General features: G+C 41.4%; 1 protein-coding gene across 1 annotated transcript in view; it reads right to left on the reverse strand.

The window, feature by feature from the left end:
* The window catches only part of ARHGAP8 (Rho GTPase activating protein 8), an 88,983-nt gene extending 69,092 nt beyond the window's left edge, over window positions 1-19,891 (reverse strand). The window contains exon 1 of the mRNA XM_035315353.1: window positions 19,759-19,891. The gene's annotated coding sequence lies outside the window, so the exon portion shown is untranslated. The remainder of the gene's footprint in view (window positions 1-19,758) is intronic.
* Window positions 19,892-24,698: the final 4,807 nt, after the last annotated feature.

Genomic DNA, 24,698 nt, shown 5'->3' on the forward strand with positions numbered 1-24,698 from the left:
GCTGGGTGCCGGCGCACTTTTTCTGCCTCTGCTTTTGGACTACTGAAACAGCTGCTTGAAAAGCTAGTCCTGCGAATGCTGAATATTAACCTGCTTCTTAGTAATGGATGGCAGTGTTTACCGCAGGAAGAAGAGAATGATCGCTTATAGCTAGAGCCGTACTATGATAATCCGCTTCGCAACGGGAAAAGGGGGGTACGACAAAAGGGGCATGACGTGGCATAAGGAGGGGGGAGATGTGGGGAAAAGCTAGGAGGGATAGTGGGTGGAGTAAAGGGTCACAAGTATCCGGGGTGGTCGCGTGAAGGGGTATAAGAGGCTATGTTGCGCAGCAATAAATTGGCACTTGAGCTAGACACATAGTGTCCGTCTCTGGTGTCCCTGATCGGGAGCAGAGGTCTTGGCAGCCAATCGATGTTGTCACTCGGGCTGGGGTAGGGTGGAGAGAGGCAACACTTGCCTTCCACTGATATTCTTTGTTACTTTTCAGAGGTGTGACACAGCATCAGTATGCAATTTACATTTCGATTAGGTGGTGCTTCTGCATACACCAGCATTTGCTAAAGGGTATAGTCGACAAAATCAGGTAAAGAGGATTCAGAAGGTTATTTTATTATTTATAATAAAATATTTTTACAGGTACCTGAAAGGAGGCTGTAGTGAGGTGGGGGTTGGTCTATTCTCCCACGTGCCTGGTGACAGGACAAGGGGGAATGGGCTAAAGTTGCGCCAGGAGAGGTTTAGGTTGGATATTAGGAAGAACTTCTTTACGGAACAGGGTGATTCACTGGAATAGGCTGCCCAAGGAAGTGGTTGAGTCCCTGGAGGTCTTTAAAAGATGTAGAGCTTAGGGATATGGTTTAGTGGAAGATTTGTTAGCGTTAGGTCAGAGGTTGGACTCTGTGATCTTGGAGGTCTCTTCCAACCTATTCTGTGATAATGCTGCGGTAACTTTACTATGAAACTTATAAACACAGAACCACATAAACTGATTGCATAATGTGTTTGTGGAAAGTGTATTCAACACATTCTGCTTTTCCTCCCATATGTTGTCTGTACTACATAATATTTTTCCTTGGTGTACTCCTCCCACAATGTCTACCAAACCCAAAGTTCGTATTATTCATCAGCAGTGTATTTCAGGTGTTTGACACTTATATTCTGTATCAACATACCACTCTTTATTAGCAATACATAAGAGAAAGTTAGCTAGACCACACATAAGAAGCAAACACCAAGAGGATTTACTGTCAGCTACAGCACACAGGGCTGTAGTTCTTTAGGCCTCCTTTAGTTTAACCACAGAAGGGTTGAGGTGGAAAGGGCCCTTTGAAGGCCCTTTGGCCCAGCCCATGATCCAGGAAGGCCACCCAGAGCAGACTGTTCAGCATCATATCCTTGTGGCTTCTGAAGATCTTCAAGGAGGAGACTCCATGACCTCTTTGGGCAGCCTGTGTCAGTGCTCCATCACCCACACAGCACAAAAGGGTTCCTGATGTTCAGAGGGAACCTCCTGTCTGCCAGTTTGTGCCTACTGCCGCTTGTCCTGGCACTGGGCAACCCTGACAAGAGTCTGGCTCTGTCCTCTTTGCAGCCTACCTTCAGGTATTTATACACATCCATGAGCTCCCACCCTGAGCTTCCTCTTCTCCAGGCAGAGCAGTCCCAGCCCTCTCAGCCTTTCTTCCTAGGAGAGGTGCTTCAATCAGTTTAATGACTGAATTGGGTCTAGTTCAGCTAATGTCAAAAGTCTGCCTTGCTTCTCAGAGGCTGTCACTTCTAGATGAATTTTTGTATGACAGAAAAAAATATATAATTCAGGAGGATCACCATATTTTCACATATATAACTTAGGGATTAGCTTTTAAAAAGGAAACTGTGGTTCAGCAGCAGAATAGCAGCAGAACACACCCAGGCAAGGAACATGAGCAGTGCAGATTATCACAGCCATCCTTCATTGCACTGTTTCTTCCAGGGGGAGCATTTACTCCAACAACCTCCCTGCCCCAAATCCTGCAGCAGCACTGATCCCCCTCCAACTCTTCTCCCACTTTCTGATCTTGATTTTGGGGTAAGAGGGTAAAGAGCACAGACAGACTCATTTTTAAATACCAACACCAGAATCAAGATCTGTCACAGGTGAAAATGTGGCAAATCCTTTCTTTTTCTGAGCTTTTACAAATTACCATACCACACAACCTGTTAAAGTTTCACTTGTCAGCAGGTGGAGCTTTGGGATTTATTTATTTACTTTTTCATCAACAGCTATCATACTAACACTCTCAACCCTCCTGTTTCCTCTCTCTTGCTTCTCTTCTTCCTTTGTGTCAGGCTCCTGTTTATATTAAATATACTGTATGTTCATACTGTATATACTGTATGCATAACCTCATAGCAGAGGTTTACCCTCAAGACCCAGATTCCCTCCCCCCTTTACATAAAACTACTGGAAACATTTGGCATAGTATTTCCCCTGAGAAACAAACAAACAACAACAAAAGCCACACTTCCTTGTGAGGTCTGTTACTTCATCTGCCTTCCTGGCATCACAAGGCTGGACAGGGCACTGCCACCGCTACGCAGCCCTGCCTGCGCCAGCCCTCCTGCTGCCATGCCTTCAGCCAACACCAAGGGATGAAGGAAGATGGGAGTCTGTAACCAACAGGCATGCTCTTAGTTATATCTGGCAGCAGCTTGCGTGTTTTGGAGAACATACAAGGTCCCAAAGTCAGGCCTACACCCTGCAGTAGAGTTGTGAAGACTTGCAGCGTAAGTCTGCACCACACTGACCAGAACAGAAATGGGAACAGATGGATCAAACTGCTCTTAAAATGCAGTGGGTCTCCTGTTCGTTACAGTGCCTCTCCATCAAGTCCATAGACTCGGTGGAGATCTACCTTCCAGCTGGGACTCCTGAGCTCTGCCAGGATACCAGCCACACAGCCAGGCTTCACAAGACAAGAGCGGAGCCGCCTGCCAGTGTAACAGGCTTTGCATAACACTGAAATACCCAAACCAAAAATACTGAGAAGCCTGTGAAGGCAAATATTCCATTATTACTTCCACACATCAATATTGATGAAAAATAGTATCAAACTGAAACTCAGAAAAAATTAGCTTTAACTTTATTACATTTTCCATTTAGGCTCTATTCCCAAATTAATTTTACTACTATAATACGCTGATTTCAGTTAGGACAGAGTTTTTTTTCCTCCTAGTAGCTGGTAGGGTGCTATGTTTTGGATTAGGATGAGAAGAGTGCTGATAACATGCTGATGTTTTAATTGCTGCAGAGCAATGCTTACACTAAGCCAAGGACTTTTCAGCTTCTCGCTCTGTTCTGCCAGCGGGCAGGCTGGGGATGCAGCAAGAGCTGGGAGGGGACAGACCCAAACAGACCCAAGCTGACCCAAACTGGCCAAAGGGGTATTCCATACCATCTGACGTCATGCTGAACACTATATAGGGGTGGCTAGCTGGGGTGGGGGGCTGGCTGCTCAGGGTTGGGCTGGGCAATGGTCAGCGGGTGGTGAGCAATTGCATTGGGCATCACTTGTTTGTACATATTATTATTATTTTCTATCTTAATAAACTGTCTTTTTCTCAATTCACAGGCTTCACTTTCCCGTTTCTCTCCCCCATCCCAGAGAGGGAGGGGGGAGGGTGAGCGAACGGCTGTGTGGTGTTTAGCTGTCAGCCGGGTTAAACCACAACATATAACAACTTTCATTGATTTCAGTGCAGTAAAGATAAATACACATAAATTCATAGATGAGGCCACATTCCTCTGAAGCGTCAAAACATTTTTAACCAAACTTTCCATGAAAAGTTCATTTTAAAAGCAAAAAGTAGTCCAGCAAACCAAAAAAAAATAAAATAATTTGAAGTATGATGATCATACATAGGTTGATATATTTATATTGACAGAAAGTTACTAACTTGTAAATATTATTATAAAAATATTATGCTAAAATGGAATAGTAAAAATAAAAATTAAATGCATATAGCCTTAAAAAGATGCCAAACACTTTATCCTTTGTTATCATTAATTTGGTGGATTTTGAGCTTCTTTTTATGTAATGATCAGAGAAGAAGCACACACAGAGGTTAATTCCTGCCATAGATTGAGATACAGCCTTGAAAATCAGAATGCAACAAGACTGTCACCCTGTCACAAGTCTCCATGCTCTATCACAGCAAGTTACACACTGATCAAACAGCACTGATTTCTCTAAAAGCAATTTTCTACTAGTTTCATGCATTCAGTGCTTGGAAAATAGGAGAACAGTGTCTACTTAGTGATGGTAAATATTGTCCTAAACTTGGAAAGAAGCCCAAGTTCATGTGGCTGTATTTTTTCCCCAGTATTTACTCCTGGATAAATACTGAAGCATTATTCTGTCACTATCCAAAGCCCCGAGTCATCCCAATTTCTTTCTTTCTTTAGAGTTTTGATGCCACCCTAAAAACAGGGCTTTGCTCTTCTAACATCTGAGCAACTCAGCACGTCCACACTGCTGTTCTGGGCCACAGAAAGCAACACAATGTGGCGGAGCCCCCCAGCACAGTGCCATTCAGAAATCCTGGCTGGTGTCTCAACTTGTCAGAGCAATTACTGTGGAGAGAGTGCTACAGTTATTTGGCACCCCCATGATTCTCACCTCCACAGTGCATGGGGGGTTAGAGTTACCCACCTAGCCTGCCCCTACTCCCTTTCTGATACAGGGCCTCTGATTTATATATCAATTTTTGCTGGCAACTCACCCCGGGTTTTTGTGCTCGTGCTCTTTTGAGTTTCTCCATTCTAGACAGGATGAGACAATCTTTTGCTCAGCCAATCACCAGCTCCCTGGTCATCCTGGATCTCGCTGGCAAGAGGAAGAAGGAGAGAGAGCCAGGGATCTGCTACTAGTCTTCCCTCCATGACAGTGTTTTCAGTCATACTTTTCTGTGTCCATTCAAGTTGATCAATTCTTTCTTTAGCTCTCACCTCATTTTCTGTCTTCCCATCCACCAAGCTCTCTCCTTTTCCCTGACTGGTTTTCCCCTTCGCTCACCTCTCTGTTTTCCCTTCCACCACAACCCTCCTCTTTTCCACATTCTCTCTAGTTCCCTCATCCTGGCTTAGTTCCTCTGTATATACTTTTGCTCTCACCAGAGCAAAGTGCAACTACCACCAAATCCATTGGTTAACACACCCCTCTGCGTTGCTGATGTCAAACTTCTCCTGCCTAACCTCCTCTCTCTTCTCAACTCTCTCAGCATGATCACATTTTGAGCTCTCAAGCTGAACAAGAATTAACAGACCTCCAAGGCTATAGAAGCAAAAGGGATGCAAAGACTGTAACTGCAAAAAAGGCACTTATTTAGTCCCCTGCATTTTTTACTTACCGTTTACTTTACCGTTATCTATTAGAGCAGAGTTCTCTCTGAAACTTGCAGAAACATCTTCTCTTATTTTACAGTTCCTTAAATGATTACAGCTTAAGAATTCATCCCTCTATGCTTTTACTGCTTAAACTGTTAATGATGAAACTTGACTAAATAAGTGCATTTGTATTTCCTTACCACTTAAAGTTATACTGGCAGCCAGAACTGCAATCTTCTAAGCAACAAACTCTTTTCATTTGTGATATAGTTTTTGAGGAAGCTTGATGGCTCAATAACCTGGTATGCAGACAGTTTTCATCTCTAAATTAGTAGCATGAATTACTTACGTTTACTTAAGTAAAAGCTTACTCTATGTTCATCTTACAGGTGTAGGGCAGCAAAGACAGAAAAGACCAGTAAATTGACAAACAGAAATATTTTTATCAAAGGTGCTAAATGCAGTTTTGAAACATCCTCTTAACCCCTCCAAGGTTTGGACCTTATTTAGAACACAAATTTATTCATGCTGAAGGGAGAAAGGAGGTGGTTACATGCTATGTTGTACTTGCTCCAACCATAAATCAGACTGTATTTTTTGATTACTTTAGTGAGTAATTTTTAACCAGTGCTGCATTCAAAGTAAACATCCAGTGTATATAAAATAGATAAAGCAAAACATGTTACACTTTGTAAGAGAGCAAATTTTCATCATAAAGAATGGTGAACACTGTGTAGCACAGTCCTGAAATGAGAATTGTTCACAGAACTGTTTTTTCCCCAGAAAGAAACTCGGAGAAGAGAAATACATTGACTATTTTTTTCTACACACACACACATCAAAATTTAGAGCATAATTACCTAACAGTACAGATGCTGGAGTGGGACAGATATGAAAGAGTAAGAAGACTGTCCAGTGCAAGACCACCAAGCCCTTTCTGCAGCAGTGGCTATGGTGCAGTTTGGGATGTCCTTCACAGCCTGTTCTGGGCCATGAGCAACCCAGCAGGATGCCTAAACCTGACTCTGTCCCTCCTGTCTTTCCTCTGAAAGAGGGAACTACCCTGTGAGCTGACTCTACGCTGCAGGCTGCCATGAAGGCCTCACTAACCTAGTAAAATATTTTCCTAAAGTTGCATACTGTTGGCAATATCTGGTTGTATTGCACAGTGCCTGCCTCTATAGTGCTTGTGATCCCCTCTGTTGCAGGAAAAAATTAGGAAACCAGTGACACATGGTAAAGGGGAAAAAAAAAAACAAAACAAACAAACAAACAAAAAACAAAAAACAAAAAAACAGGAAACCATGAAATACATAAGCATAGTCTCTTCGCCTTCACCATACCTTCCCTGCTGGACAGTCAAAAATCTATTTTTGGGAAGAATTAAATATGCCAGAGTGAAATAGAAATTGTTTACTTACTGTGTATAAATATCTGCATATATCAGCTAGTCCCATTTCTGAACGCACTGAAGTAAAAGGATTATTTCCACCCATTACTAGCACAGAGATTTTTGGAAATACTCTTCTGTTGTCTGAAACAGTGCAGCTATTTTTTTTATCACATCCACTCGTTCATCTGGCACAGTGGAAGTACATGGAAAAAGGTGCCTAATGTTTAACCTATTAACAGAAAGCCATGTAAGCCTCCCATATCATTAGGACATAATTATCTGAACGTGGATAAGTGGCTGCAATATGACACACTACAAGACCATTTTTTTGATTCAGTCTAAGTGTTTATTGGCTAAATAAAGATTACGATAATGTAATCATAATAAGCATTAATTATCAGTCATCTATGGAACTTGCTTTCTAAATTAATATACTGTAATGCACACTAATGTGGCAGAATTATGTCGGGCTGAACTCATGTTTAACTAGTGCTTCCATCTCAAGGGATTAAACACTTGCAATTGCAGACGAGTACACTTTAAAGACTGTATTCTTTAATTAAATTAATCTGACAAGTTACTGGACAAAGGGTTGGTATAATATATATATTTTTAAAAAGTATAATTATTCACTGGGGATTCCTCTGGCTGAAATAAATTAGGACTTGTAAAAGAAATTAATATTATTCTTTTTTTCTTTTTTTAAATAACTCAGGCCATTGTTTCTAGTTCTTGTCAAGACATAGTTATAGCTCACCCAGCTTAGCACCACCCCTCCTGTAGCCTAGCTTCACTAAAATGAAACAGTGCATATAGCAAATAAGAAGAGTTCCATTCCAAAAGCCATTTTATATGGGCAATGTATTGCCCATAATTAGTTACAAATCTTAACTCAAAACTAAGCAAAATGATGATAACCATACCTATCATCCCACTGTTTCTCCATTTGCAATGGATTTGTCCTTAATCAGTACACTAAAGACTTGGTTGTCTGTTTGCCTAAAATAATTATTTTTCCCTGAATTCACAAGTACTAAGACGAAACATTTTCATCCCAGCAAAGTTGTGAGTAATCATAACTTACTGTGCAAAACAAGAAATTTAGTATTGTAAAGCCTGGTAGTGTTTTACTATAAGAGCTCAGTGCATAATGTCAACACAAGCTGCCCAAGCAGTCCAGCACATGTTTCAAATGAGAACTCAGTCATTGATCTGCATGTGCGAAGGGACTTAGTAGGGCCCAAAACAGTTCACATGGTCAATAATCTCATTATAATCAAGTAGTAACAACAGCCACTTCAAATCTAACCCTGAAACCAACTTCCTTCTATAATCTTCATTTTTAGTCCACCTCAAACTTCCCCTCTACTCACATCAGTACATCCCATCCCCAGAATCTTATTTTTAAATTGCATTCCATGCTAGATAATCCATAAATGTTTTGTAGTTACAACTGAACAGAAATTGAGAAAGGATCTAACATTTCCAGAGTTTTGACTGTTTTTTGATGTTAGAATCATAAAGACATTTTGGCTTATCTTGTTACCAAAACTAAAACTGACTGCAAAGTCACACTTTGTTATTTTGCTGGTTTTTGTGAGCAAAGCTATTAGTTTGTGATGTTGTAATGTTTGCAGAAGAGCACAAAGAATTTATATGTGGAAAACTGGAAAATAAAATAATGAAATAATATTTTTTGTCAGCAAAGACTATGTAGTATAGGAAATTAGAGGAAGACAAAGAAATAGAAAAGGAAAGGAGGGGGCAGGGAATCTTTCCACACTAAATTATAAAGGCTGGGGAAAAAAATTAGATTTAAAATTTGAAATGTGGCTAAAATGCTTCCTGTTCTTTTTCCTTCTTATTCGCTATGCCCATGTCTTACATAGAAGTAATTCTCTTGCCTGGTATAGCATACAGACCTTCAAAAGACTAGTTAAAATCTATGTGAGAAGCATCTCATGCCATGGTTCAATGATACAGTATGTGTGTGGCTTTTAACTTCCCTGCACAGGATCAGAAAAATTGAAGTCACAAGAAAGAAACAAATGGCCCAGCATAAACGAACTCTGAATTCAAATTTGTTCAAAAAATTTTGGCAGGTTAATTTTTTATTTGAAAGATTTATCTGTTATCAAGTATCTCATGTCCTTGAAAAGCTAACAAACAAGGATTTATGCCTTTTTGCTGCCCCTGTGTACTTTTGACTAACTTGATGGAAATGGGATTGTACATCACTGCATGAGCTGGATCAAATTTTTATCACTGGGTGATCTGCTTGCATGTATATTTGGTAATAATGGCTGTGAAACCACTGTCCCATTATGAAGGCTTCTACCCTGAAGACCTCATCACCTTATCCAAAGGTCTTTGTCTATATCCATGCACGTTACAGAGCAGTTTTCAGGAAAGAGACTGTAGGGGAAAAAAAAAATGAAGCACTAGCACAATGGCTGAAAATATATCTTTCAATTATTAAGTGGATTCTGCTATCAGGCCTTTTCAACGGTTTAACGGAAGTCCAAGAAGACTTGTCATTTCCCCAATGTCACATTAAACTATTTGGCATCATTGCATCTGGTTTGTTACCTTTCTCTCCTAACCTACAAACCCAAAACATTCACAAATTATAATCCTAGGAAAGAATCAAAAGTTCTAGTTTCTGGAAGATAAATCCTATTTCTCACATAATAAGTCTAACAATGGAAACATACTGAAGGAATGATAGCTCACTAATCTCCATGAAACACTACTAGAAGGCTCTTCAGAGGTACTTAATAGCAATGGCACCCGTATCTTTCTGAACTTGCAAACATACATATGCTAACTGCTAGACAAACCTAAAGATACATCACTTGTATGCACACTTCTCTAAACCTATGCTAATCTCTAACAAGACCACAATGCTTATTCTTCTAAGCAGCAAATCACAAAAATGGAAACATTAGAGAAATTTTATATTTCTTCCATGTTGAAATAGTCATTGGTGCAGCTACACTCTACAGTATGACTACAACAGTAGTGACATGAAGGTCTGAGATTAAGCAAGGAACAGAGGGATAGATGAATTTTTGCTTGTTTGGTTAGTTTGCTTTTATTGATTTTTTTATTATTAGACCAACTCATGCAGCTGTTTAAAAGAATAATTGGTAACTTTTCAGGCATTCAAGCCCTTCTGGTGACCTCCAAGAGAAGTTTGTGCACCCGACAGCTTATAATTTTATGTACCTTCCAACAACATTCCCTTTGATATGTTTTAAAAATATTCAATAAGCAGTATATAAACAATGAAGTGCAGAGTTTGGGAAAGGTGCAAGGGGACAAAGCTACCCTAAGTCAGCTGTGGAAGACAGCAAGGACATAGCCTAGGAGAAGAACATACAAACCACTCAAATGCAATGATTGGAAATGCATAAGGTTGTCAGGCAAGGCTCTTCTCCTCTGACTGACATAATTTATAATTTAACCATTTAAATAAACCTTGAGTTTTTCTTAAACAACATTTATACTCTTCGAAGGATGTAGAGACCTTGCTTAACTCGCCTGAAATGCTATGTAACACACCTGATTTACCAAAATGGTTGGCAAGAAAAATACATTTACTTAGAGTGGTTAACATATATGCTGTTGTTGTCTTTGCTGTAGTTATACCTATTTCAGCTGCTTCTTAAGCCAGCATCATTATTTTTTTATTATTATTATTATTATTTTTTTTCCCAGAAGTAGCTCAGATGCCAAACCCTGGAAAGAATTCAGGGTCAGCATGAAAAATCCTTCCATTCTTCTCAGATGGTCAATTAAAACTACGCAGCACCAAAACAAAACCAGACCAAAAAAAAAACACCACAACAACAAACAAACAAAAACCATGAAACACCCTCCATGCTGCTTACCAGGTAAGTTTTCAGTTACAGTGACACACTGGCATAAACTTTGAGAATTCCATCAGTACAACAAAGCATTTGACAGTGCAATCCAAACATGGATTTTATTCTTTTCTTCATTTTAATTTATCTATTAAGAACAAACATCTGTAACTCATTTGCTGGACCTCAATGTAAAATAGATATACAACCCCATTAGGCCCAGACTGAGGAAACATTTGGGACAGCCATAAAGCAAAAGTACATATGCTCAGAAGCCCAGCTGAAATGAATGATGTGTTCAAGGTTTTCTTGAATCAATGCCTCAAAGAGGTCTTAGTCCTGATTCGTCAGGAGGCAGCTCTGCTACCCTTTGCCTGATCACATCTTGCCACTTTTAGCTCACATTGTGATAGATTTTCTTTCAAAGTACTTTTGCAGGTACCAGGATCACAATGAAATTGAGTTTCACTCCCCCCAGCAGCAGCTGCTGGAATCAAAACCCCCCACTTGTACCCCACTCTGTGCCCACCTGGCAGACACTCAGTGAAAATAAATGGTATTCCTTGTGGCAAAGCATGCCATTTATTGTCAGCCATGGTATCACAGCAGAGTTCTTCGTGAGCTTCTGTTGAAAAGAGTACTTCAGAAGTAGTAATTATTACTTCATTTTTTTTCATAATTTCATTTTTTTTCATAATTACTTCAGAAGTAATATCGCTTTTTCATCCAGTCTTTGGTATATGACTTCTAACAATTCCTCTCTCTTCATAAATTTAGTCAGCCTTCTGTAGGGTTTCATGAGGCTTCTTAAACGTTGTATTTTTTTCTCATCACCTGACTTCAAAATCCACAAAAAAAGAAGTTTCAAATAAGTTACCGCAATAACAAGTATGAATTGTTTGACTCCAGAGTTAATTCATTCATGTTTCCTGTCTGCTGGCAAAGAAAGAAGAGAGAGAGATAAAAAACCAGAAGGTGAATTTATTATAATCCCGCTTATAATAATTGGACCCTACTAGATTTAAGGCTGGAACGAGAAGCTATCTTAATCTTTCAAAGGCATTTTATACTTAAAATTAATACATAATTATAATTTTATACTTAAAATTAATTTTTATCCAAAATCTTTTACCTGTTGTTGGTACAACTAAAAGCAAAGAAAACTATAAGAAATTAATAATAAGACTCTTCCCCAGTTTACAATTTCTTTCTTTTAGTTGATACTTTTAATGGTACCTAGTTGGTAGGTACCATTCTATACTGAGATACCTTCACTGTCTCTTCAGTAGTTTACTGGTTCCTTTGCATGGGTCTTTCACAAAAGGAAGAGAAGGCTTTTTTAAGAGACAAGAAAATAAGGGATGATAACAGTTACCAGGTTGTCAGAGGGAACAAGAAGAAAATGGAATATGTGAAGCTAATTATAATAAATTGCTTAAAAATGATTAGCTTTCAGTTCCTATCAGTGCAGCTCTTCTTTCTATGTTAACTGCAGTACAACATTACATATTCACAGACGGGATGTCAGCTGGTAACAGTAAACAATCAATGAGGTCACAACATACTCGGAACAAAACTTAAGACACTCATAAAAAATACCTATATCGCTTGCGTTTTTGTAACACCAGCAGTACTACACGACATCCAAAGTCCATTTGCTAAGACAGCTGTTGAAGCAAACACAATTTCTTTTTTTTTTTTTTTCCCTTTTCCTTCAGAATTTTCCTTTGTAGCTCTTAACAACATATATTTTATCCTGACTTGTAGGGCTCTGACTGCAAAGATAAGATTACAACTGTGAGTTTGTCAAGTCTGCTTAATCTTTCTGTCAAGCAAAACAGTATGTATCACAGGTCCAGATGCTGAGAAAAATAAAGCAGCAAACACAACTGCAACTCATTCTGCTACCTGAATGCTGTCTTGGAAGAATTTCTTTGCCATTAGGCAGGGTCATAAAAACATTGCCAAAACAACATCACCAAGTGGACACCCCAGAGCAGGTACGACAACACAAAGCCTTTGGGCACTGCCTGTTTCTGAGTTCCAAGTTTAACATAAAAGCTTGCCTAGCTGTTTAATGGCATTCTTGCATACACAGCATGAAATTCTGTCTGGGGAAATCAGCACCGTAACTCACACTGACCTCAGCTGAGCTGGGACAGGATCTCACTCAGGCATTTTCCTCCCAAGCAGAAGACAGTTCTTATATTAAAACTTTCTTCTGAGGAATGCAAGAACTATCCACCTTCTTTTGTGAGTCGTCTTTCTTCCCCCATAGTGTTCAGCTTCAGCAGCGGACCGTGTAGTATCCCATCATGAACATACTCTCAGCTAAGACTCAACAAGCAGGCTGAAGCTTTCAATTCTCATCTTCTAAAATACAGGGTAAAATCCAGTAAACCAACGGTATATTTTTCAGAAAATAAATAAATCACCTTTTGTTCATATTTCATTCAATAGTTGCAAATAAGCACCATATCCATGCAAATGTTCATAGTTATATTGAATTGAGATATAGAACTGAAGCAACCATGGTGTCCAGATTACTACATACTAAAGCTAGATATAGATGAGTTGCTGTGAGCTTTGGTATTCTCTGAAGCTACAGAAATCAGCCTATGTTGTAAAGGCTTTGTTTAAAGCCAGCTTTATAAGGAACATGCCAAATCTTTGAATTTCAGCCCCAGACTCAAGCAGGTAGCTTCTAGAGACTGGGGCAGCTTCCAAAAGTGGAACTTCCAATGACGCTACAGACTTTTGTTAGCAACATTTACCAGAAGAGAAGACTGAGATTCTGAGAAAAAAGCCCATTAAACTTTTTTTATTGTTTTATTAACTTTAATGCATATTATGAGTGAACATATTAAAGGCCATGTATATAGTAAACAAAATAATCATTTTTGTGCTTTTCTCTGCCTTGCATGGCAAACTAAAAGACAGAATGATATGACAAAAGATGGATGTGGAAACTATGTGATGGGAAACATCTCAATCTTTCCAATTTCTAGTATTGGTTATGGATTCTTCCCTAATTATTCAATGCCTTCTTATAAGTAAAAATTGACTCAATAGCTTTACGTTCAGAATGTGTTGTATAAAGCAGCAGAGATTTAAGACAGCAACATCAGATAAAACAGAAATAGTGTAGGTCATTAATTATCAAAAGAACACCAACAAGATTTGGATATTTACTGAGATTATTCACTGGAGAAAAAGAGGAAAAAAAAAAAAAAAGATCACTTTTCTGTAAATGACCTTGTACCATTTTCCTGTACACCTAGCCCAAGTTCCACATGCCCATCTGTGAGAGCTATTAGTGGCCAGCTAGCCCCTCCAAGGGCTACCCCATGGGCACATAAATACCCGAGAATGACAGAATCATTTAGATTGGAAAAGACCTTCAGGAGCATCGTGCTTTTGAAAGCTGTGGTGAAAACAGAAACCAACTATCCCCTACAAGGAATTCCTGGTGAATGATCTTCTTGGAGCTCTGATATTCACCTTACAAGCACAGCCCTGGAATATAATGACAAAGGCAGTACATTCCTTGATGGCTGCAACAGCCATGTAGAGAAGGAAGCCCAAAGTCTCCACCAAGCTCAGTTTCAAAGTTTGAAAAGCCTACTGAAATATATGCCCTGCACAGCATATATAAAATGTCAGGCTAAGAATTTACAGTTAAAATAAATATTCCTAGAATGTATTACCATAATGTATAAAAGATATCTTCAGAATGCACTAATCAAAGAAACAGCCCTTGAGGCAGACATCACTGAAGAGCAATGAAGTTACATTGCTGTTGATTTTCTTTATTTCTTTATACAGGATTGGTATCATAGCCTAGTCGCTATCATTAAGGTTACCTCAAACTTTCAAGACTGAGACCCTGTTTTCAGTTCTTCACAACTTTATTTGTGGACTGAAACTTTCCAACCTCAAAATAAGCTTGTGAATAAGACTGATATTCAGGAATGATTACTGAGAAGGCTAAGTGAAAGAAATTGGATTTGAATAAATAAGAGAGATGAGATAGGAGAGAAGTTGAATGAGTTCCAACTGGGGATAATACGCAGAAAATCTGTGCCCACTAATGTAGCTTGAAATGAAACCCAAGATTGCACCGTCTCACTTTTTTTTTTCCTCTCCTATCAGCACATTGGCTGTTACATCCTCTTACATTGTTTGGACGCAGAAAGAGCAACCTACAATTGCTATCAGTTATTCCATCACATCAACACACAGAAGGCTGTACAGTTAATCTTGAGATTCAGCCTTGTCGATGACAGACACTGGTGTCAATAAGATGTCCTACAACAGAACTACCATGTTTTTTATTTAAATTAAAAGGCTATATACAGAAACAAAATCACAGAGTTTGTTACAATATCAATACTCTTCCTAAGCGTACTATTCAAGCCTTTAGGAACACCAGAGATGAGTTTTGCCTCAAAAATGTCATCTTAGGTCCCTGTGCATGTGTAAAGACACATTTTTAATTACAGGCTCAGAATAGAACTTTTTCTTTCCATGTAATTCCTGCTCCAGCTTCTGCATAGGAGAACAAGATCCAGGGGCACTGAAGAACTGCCGTTCATTTCTGACAAAAAGATGACTGTCTTCCCATTAACATGCTAATACAGGCAAAGCTTGCACACATGGAAGAGGAAAATGGATGATCTCAGAGCTAATATCAAAGATCCAGAAGCTATTTTTGCCTCTGCCAACAATTTCCAATGGGATACTTTGTAAGTTGACAAAGAAAATTTTTCTCTTAGATGATTTTAAGACTACCTAAAAGTTTGCCAAGAGACAATATATAAGAAAAATGAACAGAGTGGTTCCCTCAGGAGAGCTGATCCTAGCTTACTTGCCTTGACTGACAGATCTGTAAGGCCTTTCACATGGGCTCACATGACATCCTGATCTCCAGGTTGCAGAAGGATAGATGTGAAAGGTGGGCCATTCAGTGGATAAGGAATTGGCTACAAGGCTGCACCCAGAGAGTGGTGGACAACGGCTCTACATCCACGTGGAGGCCGGTGATGAGTGGTGTCCCTCGGGAGTCTGTCTTGGGACCAGTAACAAATACCTTTATCCACGACATAGACAGTGGGTTCAGGTGCACTCTCAGCAACTTTGCAGGTGACACTAAGCTGAGTTGTGCAGTTGATGCAAGAGAAGGAAGGGATGACATCCAAAGGGACCTGGACATGCTCAAGAAGTGGGCCCATGTGAGCCTAAGGAGGTTCAGCAAGGCCAAGTGCAAGGTGCTGCACCTTGGTCAGGGCAATCCCAGACATGAGGACAGACTGGAAGAATGCATTGAGAGCAGCCCTGCAGAGAGGACTTGGGGGTTCTGGTGGACTAAAAGCTCAGCGTGAGCCAGCAGTGCACCTGAAGCCCAGGCCAATTGCCATCTTTCACTGCCTCTTGGTTAGACATTGCTGACTCAGACTTTTCCTTAGAATATGTGAGTGATAGTACTATTTTTTTTTTTTTTTCTTTAAAAAAATAAATAAAATCAGTGTTTACATTTTCCAAATTATTTTTTGCTGTATTTATTTTTCCATTAAAATTTTGATACTGTCCACACAGCTTGTTTCTTCATGAAAAATGTTGTTTTTAAAAAAAAATATAAATCCTATCTGCAACTTTCACTCCTGGACATGAAAATATCTCCTTTTTTGTAGTTCAGCTGGACCAATGAAGTCAGGCAATGTGCAGAAAAGCTGTCAAATACAAGTCATTTCTTCTTTCCTTTGAAAGCAAAGGGTGCCCAACCTGTGCAACTTGCCTGACTCACAGGCCAGTCAGATCTGGTTCCCATGATAACACCTGTATCATTTCATAGAATCATAGAATATTCTGAGTTGGAAGGGACCCATAAGGATCATCAAGTCCAACTCCTGGCACCACACAGGTCTACCCAAAATTTTAGACCATGTGACTCAGTGCACAGTCTAAACTCTTCTTAAATTCCAACAGCCTTGGTGCCATGACTACTTCTCTGGGGAGCCTGTGCCAGTGTGCGACCACCTACCCGTCAGCCAATTGTTCACCCATCATATGATGTTTTTGTTAAGCTGTATGCTGGACATTTTGTCCTATGAGAAACTGTGTCAAAAGCTTTACTGAAGTCCAAAAAGATCACCAGCTGCTTTCCCTCGGTCGACTAGATGGGTAATCTTATCATAAAATGAAACCAAATTTGTTAGGCAGGACCTACCCCTCGTGAACCCATGTTGGCTGGGACCAATGACTGCATTGTCCCCCAGGTATGCTTCAATAACTTCAAGGACAATCTTCTCCATAATTTTACCAGGCACTGACGTGAGACTGACAGGCCTGTAAGTGCTAGGGTCTTCTTTCTTGCCCTTCTTGAAAAGCGCGAAGGCTGGCAACAAATCTGAAACCCCAACTTTGAACACAGTGAGCAGCAGGCCACCCAAACTCCCTCATTTCCATCTCTCAGAGCTACATCTGTAGCCATCGCAACATTTTGGACAATCGCTTGTATCGTCTGGAGGGCAACAATCCTTATCTTAGAGTTATAAAGGTCTGCTAAATGCCACAAAAATATGAAGCATTGATCATTTTAATCAAAAATCAATTTTAAATAAAATTGGATTTCTGATTTCAATAACAATGGCTATTAAATAATGACTGTTCAATTATAGCTGAATTTCAAACTTAAACTAATCCAGTCAGCATAGCATAAACACCTACAACTATTCTACACACAAACACTTTACAACAACATCAATTTTGACTCTGAACAATTTCCCTTAAAAACAAACAAACAAACAAAAAAAAAACATTCATTTAAAACTGATATGCACATAAACATACAGAATACTCATTCAGCTGAGTTAAAGAATGATTTCATGGCTCTATCCATATTCTTACAGAAAAGCTTAAAATTTAATAAGTACAAAAATACTGTTTATGCATTTCCCCAGCTGTACTACTATTAAGCATCTATTCGAACCAGAAGACCTCTGAAAATACAGTTTACATCTCACCATGGTTATTTACTTCCTGAATTCCAGCTCTAACAATGAAGAAACCAACACAAGGAAGTCACCTTCATTTCACATAATAAAGTTAGTTCCCCTTAGTATTGACTGCGTATTTTAGTTTGAAACCACCGAAAAAGCAACTTATTTGTGTAAAAGCAACTTTTTAAATAAAGTTATTTTGTCACAGAATCATTGTAGCCTTTCTTAGATGCATTCAAAAACCTCTTTAGCAAACTGCTAAATTTGAGGCTAAAATGGCATGCTCTTTTAGACAACATGTCTATATGTCAATAACAAGCCTGCAACAAAATCACACATAGATCCCAAAACACCTCACAAAAGCAGAGCTCACTCCTTCTCAGAAGTAGTGAGGCCCTTACATTCAAAGGCCCTAGCTGCTGCTCCAGAAGGAGCCTTCACTCCTGTAGCCAGCCAACTAGGCTAGACTTGCAAAGGGGAAAGACCAGACGAAAAGCAGTTTAGAGATCATTCAGCGGAGGGACTGAGGAACAGGCAAAAAGCTCATCTGTGTTAAAAAGAAAAAAAAAATGCCAACATCCCAGCAAGGCCATCATTACAACACAGAGGACAGTGGGCTCCTGGCTGTGCACCTGGTCACATTTGTGGGAAGGGGAAAGGTATCTGCTTGGAAATAGGCTTCTCCCTCAGATTGAGACGAGCTGTTTAGTTGCAGTGCAAGCACGTGAAGAAGGACTTAAACTCTTTTGCCACTGTTGGGTTTTCAGCCTCTTGGTGGACAACTTCTACCAGGGTGCGTTTCAAAGGGGGCATGAAGGAAGGAATTGCAGGAATGCTGGTGGCAACTCACCCATGGGACCAGTTCCAGAAAATTCTCCTGGGCTACCATGGCCCACCTGAGGTTAAACCCATCTCAACTAAATCCTGCTCTGCCTCCTACCTAGAAAACTTCCTGCGAAATAACAAGGTCACAGGATCATTGCTCAGACATCTGGAAGAGGTCAGAACAAAATATTCACGTACAACATGAATTCAGCCCCCTTCACGTTTCACAGAAAAGCCGGATGCAACATATACAAAAACAGCGCTGAAAATTCAAACTAATAATAAATATATATTATGGTAGCAATGAAGAGGAATTCATTTTTCAAAGGACAGGTTACAAAGAGGAGGAAAGAAAGCCCTAAAAGAACAATATATGAGTATATAGCTAGAGACATTCTTTATGAGATTTTATGGCTTCTAGTTACAGTGTTAAATCTCTACACCTACAGTTTGTCATGTCCAGACAACCACACGATGTTTACTGTAATCTTTACCCCTGCTTACTTACCCTGTGTCTTTTGAGATTTTATATCCAAACATGAGCTTCAATTCTGCAACACCTCTTTCATGCAGAAACTTTGGGTCCTTCCATTAAGTCAGTGGACATGACTGCAAGAGCACAAATTCACCCACCTACCATTGAACCAGGAAAATGACATCACACGAGCATAGAAAATCTTCCTGGTTTGAGTCATATCCCTGTGTAAACAGCTGCAAGGCTCAGTTCTGTGACTGAGGAGCAAATCTGAGGTATAAGCCAACAGCCTCATATAAAGCCTGTGACTGTTGACCCCATCCATCATTATGACCTTTGAATCCTATCGTTGTGGGATATTGTAAAAATGGACGCATCCCACAGAACAGGCATGTTCATGCTCTTACTTGGTCATAACTGGAAGCTAAAAGCTTCTTTAACTTCTGAACATCTTGCCCCACACAAAAACCTCGTGTGTCCTCGTGGGGCACACGATACACTCCACAGGGGGACAGCAGGGCTGCCTCCCTAGCATACACACACTAGGAAGAAAGGCTGGCAGAGAACCCCAGCCCGACCAGCGGGTGGTTGCACCTTCTGACGGGGCACCTCTTGCTCAAAGGCGAGCACCACCGCAAAGGCTGGCTAGAAAGCGAACTCTATCCTCCCTCCCTCCGCCCTGGGCAGCCCCAGCCGATTTCTCCCTCCCTTCTCCGTCAGGCAACCGCTGGGGCACCAGGGAAACCCCCGCAGGGCAGGAGCCGGACGGGGGCCGCTCCCTCCCGGTGTCCCCATGTAGTGCCAGGCGGCCGGGCCGGGCCGGTCTTACCTACCTGGCGGCGTACGGCGGGCAGGCACCACAGGTGCTTCTCCCGGCCACCAGCAGGCTCCGGGGCCGGCCTCACCTGATGGCGGCCGGAGGAGGGGCGAAGGCTCAGGGCAGGGCGCCTCCGGTCGCTAGGAGGAAGCGCGGGGGCATCCGCCATCGAGAGAGACAGAGAGAGGCGGGGAGAAAGGGGGGGGGGGGGGCGGGGGGGGGGGGGGAGCGGGGGGGGGGGGGAAGAGAGGGAGAGCCCCTGGGGCTCGGGTTGGGGCTCTGAGGGGCATGGCAAAGCCCCGGGGCCTTTCGGTTTCTGTTCTTGCTGAGGGTTGCTGGAGGCAGCAGGAGCTGAGGCTGGGCTTGCTGCGACCCCAGGGTCCTTCAGCATCCCTCAGCGTCTCTACTGTGTGCTCATGGGTCTGGGGGTAACCGAGTATCAGAGTAGTCGGTATCCGAGTGAGTCGGATTTCCAGCAGGGAGGAGGAAAATAAAGCCATGTGCAGAAGGAAGATACAGAAAACAGTCACATTTTACTGCCTCTTTATTATTGGGGTGGGAGGGGAGGGGGGATCAATTATCAAGTTTTTGAGCAGCATCATCTGAGTACAGCAGGGAGCAGTGAACATATTGACAGAGAGCTCGGGGGGATCGGCCCTGTGTGATTCGCTCCAGTGATTTGCAGAGGAAAAGTCAAAAAATGCAGCCCCCCGCTGCAAGGCCTCCATGTGCCAATGTTAGCGTAGCAGACACATAACCACAACGTGATTATATGAAGGTGCTTTATTCAGCGCTGGAAACCAGGGGCAGGCGCCCAAATCTGGCTTCAAGTCCCGTTACATCCCGATCGCTATTAATATCCTAAAAGTTACATATTCATTAGTATTCATTAATATTTACAACATCAGCCTCACTTCATATGCTAATTATCTCTCCTCCCATTTGCACATGCGTGGTGCTCTCTGGTGGTCGTCCTGGGGGTCGTCCAGATGAAGGAAGGAGTCATCCTCAGGGTTAAACTTTTCACCTCTTCTCCTTGGCGCATGCTCCTTTTCAGTTCTTGACTTTAATTAGTTCTTGGCTTCAGTCCTAACCCACCTTATCCATCTTATCTTCCTAACAAGGCTCAAGTTGTTCCTGTTCTATCTCTCAAGGCCCGTCTTGTCACTGCTCCATCCTTCTATCATTTATTTATGTTTTCCTTTATTATATACATGATAATATTTGGCTATGAATCTCCCATCTCATTATCAAGAATTGTTTCTTAACCCTAACATTCCCCCCTTTGAAAATACTTCACTCTATTGGGGCAAGTATTTTCATATTCCCCATCATTAGATCGATAGCAGCAGCATTATGCCTTACCATGATAAGGGGTTTTCCCGTAATTTGAACGCTTCATTATCAGATCGTTTGGTGGTGGGGGGGCGAGATGTTTTGGATGTTCCCTAGCAAGGATTTCCATTATTCGGCGGTTCCATGCACTACTCCTAGTTATTTCTCCCCGTATGCACATGTACATTAACCATATTATAAGAAACACAACTATCAGTAAAATATTCGTTTGTAGGAGAGATCTAACCCATCCTTGTAAGTGAAGCCCTAATCCCTCGAGGATAACCCCCAACTAGCTTTGTTCAGCTTCATGCTTTTCTCCCTTAAGTTCTGCTCGACGTGGGCCAATTGGAATATATCATATTCTACATCCACGATTACGTTAGGGATATACACACAGCAATGATCTATCCTATCTCTCAGGTATCCACATACTCCATGCTCTTTTATTAAAAGCATATCTAAAGCCATTCTGTTCTGCAAGGTCATTTTAGTAGTGGTCTGCAATTGCAGATTTAGACCTTCAAGTCCTTTCCTGGTCACCATTGCCAATCTGTCCACCTGTGCCATCAAAATATATAGCATTTCTCTATTCCGTGCCTTTCCTTTTCCTTTCCATTCATCCCATAATTCTCTTTGTCCTTTCTCATTGTCATAAATTACCTCAGGATCTTGCAGGGAGGGCCTCAGATCCTTTCCCACACAATCCGAGCCTTAAGACAAATTTACTGGAGCATCATTTGCGACCTTGCAGACCAGAGTAGCATTGTTACCAAAATGTTCTGTTATACTTCCTTGCTTTTGGGGTATCTCTAAAAATGTAGCACTTATTTGGTTATTACACACTGGTACCCAAAATAATGTGAAAGCCTTATGCCAAAATCTAGCCATTCATATACTTCGTATCCTCAGTTTAGTAGGACCTATTGGTTGAGCTTCCCAAAGTCTTGGTACCCATTTCACTCGAGTGTAACTGTTGTGGTTTAACCTGGCTGGCAGCTAAACACCACACAGCCGTTCGCTCACCCTCCCCCCTCCCTCTCTGGGATGGGGGAGAGAAACGGGAAAGTGAAGCCTGTGAGTTGAGATAAAGACAGTTTATTAAGATAGAAAATAATAATGATAATAATAATAATATGTACAAACAAGTGATGCACAATGCAATTGCTCACCACCCGCTGACCGATGCCCAGCCCAACCCCGAGCAGCCGGCCCCCCCACCCCGGCTAGCCACCCCTATATATTGTTTAGCATGACGTCAGATGGTATGGAATACCCCTTTGGCCAGTTTGGGTCAGCTGTCCTGGGTTTGTCCCCTCCCAGCTTTTGCTGCACCCCCAGCCTGCCCGCTGGCAGGACAGAGCGAGGAGCTGAAAAGTCCTTGGCATAGTGTAAGCATTACTCTCCAGCAATTAAAACATCAGCATGTTATCAGCACTCTTCTCATCCTAATCCAAAACATAGCACCCTACCAGCTACTAGGAGGAAAAATAACTGTCCTAACTGAAACCAGGACATATATCCACCCCTTATTCCATACCATTTATGTCATGCTCAGGTTACACTCTTTCCAATACATTCTAGTTAATCACTATTTTCATCTATGGTAGTGATGACACACAGTATTATATAATAATTAACATAATACATCTCAGCTCATGAGCTATTCTCACCCAGTATTAAATCCCCTTGAGGTACACACCAGACCTCCCCATTCTTTTGCATTACCCACCAAGTGCATCCAGGTCCTTGAGCAAAAGCAATCCCACGAATGGGTTTGCCTTTTCCTGAGGCAGGAGTAGCCCAGACTGTTTTACCTAGCATGTTTCTTACGTGCACTACAGGAACTTTATCCCCTTCTACTGTACGTAGCAGGTTTGATTGGGCAGGTCCAGCTCGATTGGCAGATCCCCTAGTATTGACTAACCAGGTGGCCTTTGCCAAATGTGTGTCCCAATTTCTGAATGTCCCAGCACCCATTGCTTTCAGTGTAGTCTTTAACAGTCCATTGTATCGCTCAACTTTCCCGGAGGCTGGTGCGTGAGAGGGGATGTGATACACCCACTTAATACCATGTTCTTTGGCCCAAGTATCTATAAGGTTGTTTCGGAAATGAGTCTCATTGTCTCACTCAATTCTTTCTGGGGTGCCATGTCGCCATAGCACTTGCTTTTCAAGGCCCAGGATAGTGTTTCGGGCAGTGGCATGGGGCACAGGATATGTTTGGCTATGAATCTCCCATCTCATTATCAAGAATTGTTTCTTAGCCCTAACACCAAGGGGCTTTGTGCTGCGAGCGTTCAGTGGCACTGCTCCATCTGTCTGGAGAATAAATAGGATACATCTGCCCAGATGAATTTTCCAGTTTGTATACAAAAGATTGATGTTCAACATTTTCACATAGCTTTTTTCCTAAGTGTATGACACCAGTAACTCCTCTAGGCTACCCAAGTAGATGTAGTCCCAAAGCAGATAGGATAGGGTACGAAGTGTAATATACAATCGATGTTTGTTCATTGTCTTTTGTATTATAAGAGCAAGGAGTTTTGTTTGAAGAGTGGGGGTAGTGAAGGTTTCTTGCTGAGATAAGAAGCTGTGAAGCGCCTGGCTAGACATTATGCCCCTGCCCCCCTTCTTTTTCTATAAGTTGTTAAACAGGTTTGGCAACATGCTGGGCCGACATGACCAAATAAGGAAAAAGGAGTTGAGTCACAATGCAGAGGAAGACTACGGCCTTCATCTCCACGACCACCAGAGAGACTGACACGACCCCCCTACCGACAGCGTGCGCAGTTGCAGAACACACCTGGATATACCACGTGTTCACCAGACTATAAAAGGGGACTCTGGAGGGGGGTGTGTGCACACCGTTGGCAGAACAGAGACTGCATGGCTGGCCAGCGCTGTTTTGCTTGCTGGCTGCTTACTTAATAAATTCATTTGTATGATTGATGTAATGCTCTCTGAAATTAATTGAGAGGCAACTTATAACACGAAGTCATTGCCAACAAGATGGTGAGGGAGTAGGAAGTAAGCTAAATCAATGGAAGGAGAAAAAAAAAGGCATGAAAAAAAGGCACAAAGACATCCCTGAGTCATAAATTGCTGGCTGCTTCCACAATTCCAGGAAAATACTGCTGGATTCCCCTTTTCCCTGGCTTCTGCTGCTGGCTGCTGTCAGAGAAGGGATGCCATCTCTGACCAGAATGACTGCCTGTATGGCCCTAGCTGCATTGCATGTCCCTTGTGCCACCTTTTCCAAACAAAAAGCAGCTCACTGTGGACTCCCTCCTGCCTCTGACTGATGCAGTTTCTTTTCTGTCTTCTGTCTGTGTGGAGAAGCCTCCTCCTTACTTTATTAGAATTAATAAGTATTTTTGCTAAGTGCACAACTTTGTATTTCTTCCATTAAATTGCATGTCATTTCTTTCTCCAGTCAACAGTCTCATACAATTCCTTCCATAGGGTAGTCCAGTCCTTTTCTGTTGTAACAGCAGGTCTTAGCTTTATGTCATCAGCAAATTTCGTTAGCACACTCATGTTTTTTGTGCCAAGGTCACTAATAACATTTTAACTAAGATTAGTTTTGAGATCAGTCCCTATGGACTGATCTCCTGAACC

The sequence above is a fragment of the Oxyura jamaicensis genome, chromosome 1 (genome assembly GCF_011077185.1).
Source record: "Oxyura jamaicensis isolate SHBP4307 breed ruddy duck chromosome 1, BPBGC_Ojam_1.0, whole genome shotgun sequence".
In the NCBI taxonomy this organism is placed as follows: domain Eukaryota; kingdom Metazoa; phylum Chordata; class Aves; order Anseriformes; family Anatidae; genus Oxyura; species Oxyura jamaicensis.